This window comes from Benincasa hispida, chromosome 9, assembly GCF_009727055.1.
Source record: "Benincasa hispida cultivar B227 chromosome 9, ASM972705v1, whole genome shotgun sequence".
Taxonomy (NCBI): Eukaryota; Viridiplantae; Streptophyta; class Magnoliopsida; order Cucurbitales; family Cucurbitaceae; genus Benincasa; species Benincasa hispida.
The window spans coordinates 57,652,111-57,658,675 of NC_052357.1; positions in this window are offsets into that span (position 1 = coordinate 57,652,111).

Sequence of the window (6,565 nt, forward strand, 5' to 3'; positions counted from 1 at the left end):
CCTTCGAACCCCTCCATCTAGTTGTTTCGTGTTAATTAAAAAAAATAATACACACGTGGTTAGAATTATATGGATTTCAGTCATTCTCAAGGGATACACTTGTCTGATTTGTTTTCTTATTAAATTAAACATAATATTATGGTATTATAGGAAATTATTTCAAATGGTAAAATTGTTGAAAATATTTACAAGATATAGCAAAATTTTAGAACTATCAATGATAGACGTTGATAGACACTGATAGATTTCCATCAGTGTCTATCAATGTCACATATAGACATTGATAGAAGTCTATTAGTGTCTAACAACATCTATATAAAATTTTGTTATATTTTTTAAATATTTTGATTCATTTTTCTATATTTAAAATAGCCCATTTTGGAGAATTTTTAAAAGTAGAAAAATAAGGAAAACTATTGACATAAAATAAATTTTTTTTAATATTCTTTAATAGATGCTGATGTAAGCTGATAGAAGTCTATTATTGTCTATTAGTGATTGAAACTGGTAGAAATCTATCATTGATAGATGTTGATAGAAGCCTATTAGTGTCTATCAGTAATTTTTTTTTTACTATTTTTGTAAATAGTTTGAGATTTTTTCTATCTTTAAAAACTTGCCTAAAATCTTTAAAAATCAAATGTTTTATCAAAGGAAACCTAAACAAGTTGTTGAATATAACGATAACCTGAACGAAACATACAGAAGTTGAAAATAACAAAATGATTTCAAACATGCCTAATTCGATTAAGAAAATTGAACCAAGACCAGGTTTTAAAATTTACATTAATATATCAATATTTTCAAAAAAAAAAAAAATTGAAAAGTATTGTAAATAAAATGTGGGATGGGAGAATCGAATCTCAGACCTTGAGGTCGATAGTACAAGTACTATATCTTGAGTTACGTTCTTGTTGGCAACATTTTTAAAATATTCATGAGTCTGACGTCAACATCATTAATTAATCCGCATTTTCATTCATATGTTTGACTAGAATGTAAGAGGGTTAGATTCTACTTCTAAAAAGTCCCCAATAAAATCTACCATTTCCAGTTATTATCCGACTTTATTATTGTATACACCTAACTTTTCTTCTTTCCTTTATAAACTCAAATGGCAAATTAAATTTAGTTGGTATAGTGAAGAAAAAGACTTTAAATGAAAAGTAAAGGAAATTGGAGAGTGAAAAGTCCACTAAAATAATAATGATCGATTAAAGATTAAAATTAAAATTAAGAACGAATAGCAATAAATAATAAAAGTTGTCAAAAATAGAAAAAGGTAAAAGAAAGTTAATTTTGAAAAAGAAATAATAGTTAAAAATATATATGAATTTACATATATAAAAACAGCCGAAATGGTTTTGGGGTTGGAAAATGAAAAAATACCAAACAAAAAACGAAAATAAAAAATAAAAAAAAAACAAAAACAAAAACAAAAAACAAAACAAAACCGAGGGAGAAGGAAAGTGAGGAAGACCAAGGAGGTGAGATGAGCTGGAAGTAAGGAAATAAATTTATTATTATGTAGTACAAAATTCATAAACGGAGGAGGAAAATTTTCAAAAGGCTTAAAGTAGGAAGTGAAAATACACAATACCATTATTACAAAATAATAATGATATTAGGAAGATGAGGAATTAATTTAGTTGGATGTGATGTGAACAGACACAATAAGGTCTCAAGTTGGAAAATGTAGAAAAAAAATTAAGTTTTATATTATTTCAAGTTTTAATCTAAATTGAAGGGGTCTTTTAAATATAAAAAAATATTTAAAAATGTTAAAATTTTATAATAAAAAATTCCAAAAGTTCAAAATATTTTTGAAATTTTTTCCCTAAATGGAATGATATAAAAAAAAATTGGGTGAATATTCATGATTAATTATTATGCCTTTAGCCTAATTCGTGATTTATTAAAAAGTTTTAAGATTTGTGATGATATATCAGTTGAGAATTTTAGAAATGCATGTGCTTTATAGAGAATATGTTTTCTTTAAGAATAATATGAGAATATTTTGATTTATGAGATTTGAGATAATAGTGGTTTTCAAACCATCAGATCTATGTATCCATAGTGATTATCCATATGTTACGTGAATGTGTTTTCGTAGTATATTAGAGAGAGATACAAGACTTTGGGACCTACTTCGGCGCACATATAGGTTTTGGGTCATGTATGAAGATATTTAGCCTGTTGTGTCTATAGAGTTTACTCTGTGTCAGCATGACCAGAGATTGGGTACATAGTTAGTGAAGATTTTCTACATGATCTTACTTGTCTCTTTGCTTCTTTAGTTTCCTTTTTAAGCTTTCTGATGAGTTAACTATTTTTAAGACTATATTTTTGTGATTTATATTGATTTACAAGTATTTCATTAATATTTTTCATGCGAATAAGTCCAAATAAGCAGTTTTCCAATTGAAGTACTACTCGTTAGATTTGTTAGCTCATCACTTCTTCCTAATTTTTTCCACTAGCATCTGAGTTTTGATGAAATGCATTACAAATATAGTTTTGATGAAATGCTACTATTTTAAGCACCGGTAACCAATGAACCAAATCAATTATGTGTCATTATTAAAGGTTTTAGATTGTGTTTTAGTATGATACGTATGTTAGATATATTTAAATAGTAATATATTTAATTAAAGTATGAGCTATGTATGTGGATTAATAATTTATCACATTGGGTTATTTTATTAGATTTGATCATATTATGTGATTTAATTAATTAATACCCTAGATTCCTAATTGAGTATGGACTTAATGAGTAGAAGTAATTTCCTAGTTAATTAGTGTTTAATGAGAATCGTAATTGAACTAGTATATAAAGAGATCTTAGGCTATGGTCCTCGATATACCAAAACAATAAGCAATTAATCTTTCTTGAATCTCATCTAGAGAAAGATCTCACTTAGGGCATTCAAAGATTTGATTGAGGAAGACAATAGTCATTGAGAGCCTCGGAGTCAATTTGGAGTCATTATCAATTTGTCAATGGAATCTAGTACGTATATGTTCTTGACAATTTGGCATGAATGATTCTAGAGTTTATCTATTTAATATAGATATAAAGTGATTATGCTAACAAGTGGTATCAGATCATATTTCTGTTGGATTGTAAGTTTTATGTATTTTTCATTGGTATTGTTGATTAAATTTTGGTTTCGGTAAAGAATTTAAAGAATTAAAAAAATGGGCGACTTACTATAGCAACGTTGTAAATTTCATTGGCGGTAGGTTGGACATCTTTGCAGTCATTTTTTTTTCTTCGGCAATATGTGTTCTAGCAACCCGTGTTCTTTTCGGGGGTATTCGGCATACCAATCATCGATTATGAATGATAAATTAGTGGTGGATTTAAGTCAATTTTTTTGGTTGATTATTTTGATTTAATATGGTTTCCTAATTTTTTTTTTTTTAAATCTTAGTTTATTATTGTCAAAATTGAGGATGTTTAGTTCAACATTCTTGACAAAAGTCCACCAATATGATGAAATCCAGTGGAAAAGGTTAAAGACCGATAGAAGGAGTTAGGTCTCTTGCCGCTACAAGTTTTGCCTATCAAGACTTTCGGTCAATGACCGATGCTTGATTTTATGAAGTGGAAATGTGGATGATATGCGTTGATAAAATTGCATTATGCACTCAAGTTTCCTCAGCGGAATACAAGTGTAAATTTCTCTGAGTTTCCTGGTAAGTCCAGGGTCAAACACAAGGACATGTGAAAACAGATTGCGTTGGTAATTTTTATGAAAACCTTGCGTTAACCGAGTAAATAAATTGATTGTTGGGTTTGTTGTTTGCGTTGATGAAAAATAAATAAATGCCGCGGATTTGAGAAAAGGCAGTTGTGTGATAGATGCAATGAGTATGCGATGAACAGGTTGAGAAAATCTTTAGCTAGCATTACTTAGGATGCGTCAGACTATGCGATCATGTTACAACCATACACAACAAGTCATTTTCCAATGTAAATACGATGCTCCTAAGTCTAGGACGCATGTGTTGAATGCAAAAGTGTCAATAGAGCTTATTCCTAAGTCTCTACTCTTGTCCTATGCGATGATGCAAAATGCATGAAAGCGAGGTAACCGCATACAAACATATTCTATCTCTAGGATGCATGTGATGCGTTAATAACAAATAGTGCTCATTCCTAAGTGCCTATCTCTTGATTATGCGTTCTAACATGGCTCTCCTGAGTCTAGATTCTAACCTGACCTTCCCAAGTCTAGATCCTATCCTTAGACTGCCCTCCCGAGTATCTCTAATGGACGAATGAAGCATACATAATACAAGATAATCGCAAAGAATGAAGATTCCCTAGTTGTGCTAGCTAAATGCTTCTCAACCCATTCAACTGATTTAGCTACTCATGCGTGAATAACAGAGAGTGAATAGATATAGAGAAGGAAATTCCATTTTTATAAATGAGTTGAGTACAAAATTACAATGGAAGTTAAAGGTAGAGAGCCTGGTAGCAATTCCTTGCTGACTGAGGCTTTTACACTGAAATCTCTATAATGTTCTAAAGATGTTCCCGCTTCCGTAGGCATTAGCCCTCTCTCTATCTTTGAAGCTTCTGGCGCTCTCCCAAGCTTATCGGAACGATCTACCGGCACAAATTTCTCCTTCGCACCCGCCTTTAAATGAAAGAAAACTAAGAACAAAAGTGTGCAAACTAAGTATGAAATCTCTAACTGTTGAACCCCTTCTCTGAAGAATGCTCTTTGTATTTATAGAGCATCCATGGTGAAAGGCGGCTTCTCTCTCATGGTTTTACAGATGGGACGACTTTAATCCTGACTGATGCGTCGAATAATTGTCACTGAAAAGCTGAATGTATTTTGTGACTGTTATCGGCTGTCAACTTAATTCGGATTCGATTGTCATTAGCTTTATGTCCCATCGCGCTTAATTAGCTTTTCACCCAGATGTGCCCACCATGCTGCGCTGACCAAGTTTCGGTGATCCGTCCCGGGCGAATGTTTGCAAGCACGATCAACGCAAATCCTTGTGGTGAAGTTGCACACGACCAATGATTTCTTATGATCACAATTCTTGCATTGTGTTAATGCATATTCTGCACAAAAATATAAAAATCAACAGTTCTAATGCGATGAACCCATACGACCGCAATATTACAAAACGATGCTTAACGGACGCAAGTTAACATATTTCATCAACGCAATCCAACATTGTTTAAGAACTTAGAACTATGATAACGTGCATTTCTATCCGTTATCAATGACCGACTAGAGTTTTCGTCGAACAAAGGTATCGATCAATTACCGATTAAAGTCTTATCGACGGTTCTTGGTTTTAATTATCAGTTTTTCTTTTATTCTTTAATTCTTAACAGATGGCTTTATGAATTCAGTTTTAAATTTTATAATAATGGAAAAATTAATGTTGTCGCCAATTTTTCTTTTTTCTTTTTTTAATTGAAAAGTTATATTAATACTTAATTGATGAATATGAGTTTCTAAAACTCAATTGTGATTGATAATTTTGGACACCAGTGGTTTATATTTTAATAGTTTGATAATATTGAATTTGTCAACTATTTGGATTAATTTCTGATCGAACTTCTTGCCCGCGTTTCTATGTTTTCTTGATTAATAATTTGGTGAAATTCTTGAAAAGGGTTCTTAGTTCTTGATAAGTTTGTGAATTAAAATCTACAATTTGATTGTTTTGGTGATATTCACATGTTTATGTTTCTTTAATTGTATTATGTGTATGCAATTATTAAGTGAATTTTGGTAAAGACTATTTGCTGTTCTTCCACCTTTATTTTTGTACAATAATATTATTATATTATTGTGTCTTATATGTTAGATTGAATTGGTCAAAAATAATATTTTACCAAAGTAGCCTTTACTATCTAGATCGATTTAATTATGAAATATAAGATGTGCATATTCATTAATTTATGCAGATAATTATCAGCCCAAAGAAAGATAAGTATCTAGCCAAATTGTGGATATGTATGTGGTAATGAGTATGTGGCAATTATAAGAATTACTCATGTGAAAAATAGTTTGTCCAAAGAAAGGCTATTTTTTTACAGAGTTTATTGTCAGTACTTTGATTATTATGTTGAGAGTACCATTTACAGTTGGTATTTTTGCCCAAAGACTGGACATCAATATTGTGCTAAGTATCATATCAAAGGGGCCCATCACATATATGAAATCAGTTTGTTATATTTCAATTGTGAGCATATGTTTTGTTGTTTATTGTTTCAATTGGTCATATTGAAATATCTAAAAATCAGAGTTCAATCCCTAAGTTAAATGGATCGAACTTCAAGATTTGGATCTTGCATTGAGGACCGATAAATTTGGATCTTGCATTGAGGATCGATAAACCTACTTCTACTAAGGAACAGTCGAATATGGCTTATACAGAGAAGTGGGAACAGTAAAATCACACATGTCTGATGATCATTAAGCACTCCATTTCAGAGTCTTTTCGGGGCTCTATCCTTGAAAGTGAAAATGCCAATAAGTTCCTAGCTCAAATTGAAAATATTTTGCTAAAAAAAAGGGGGTGG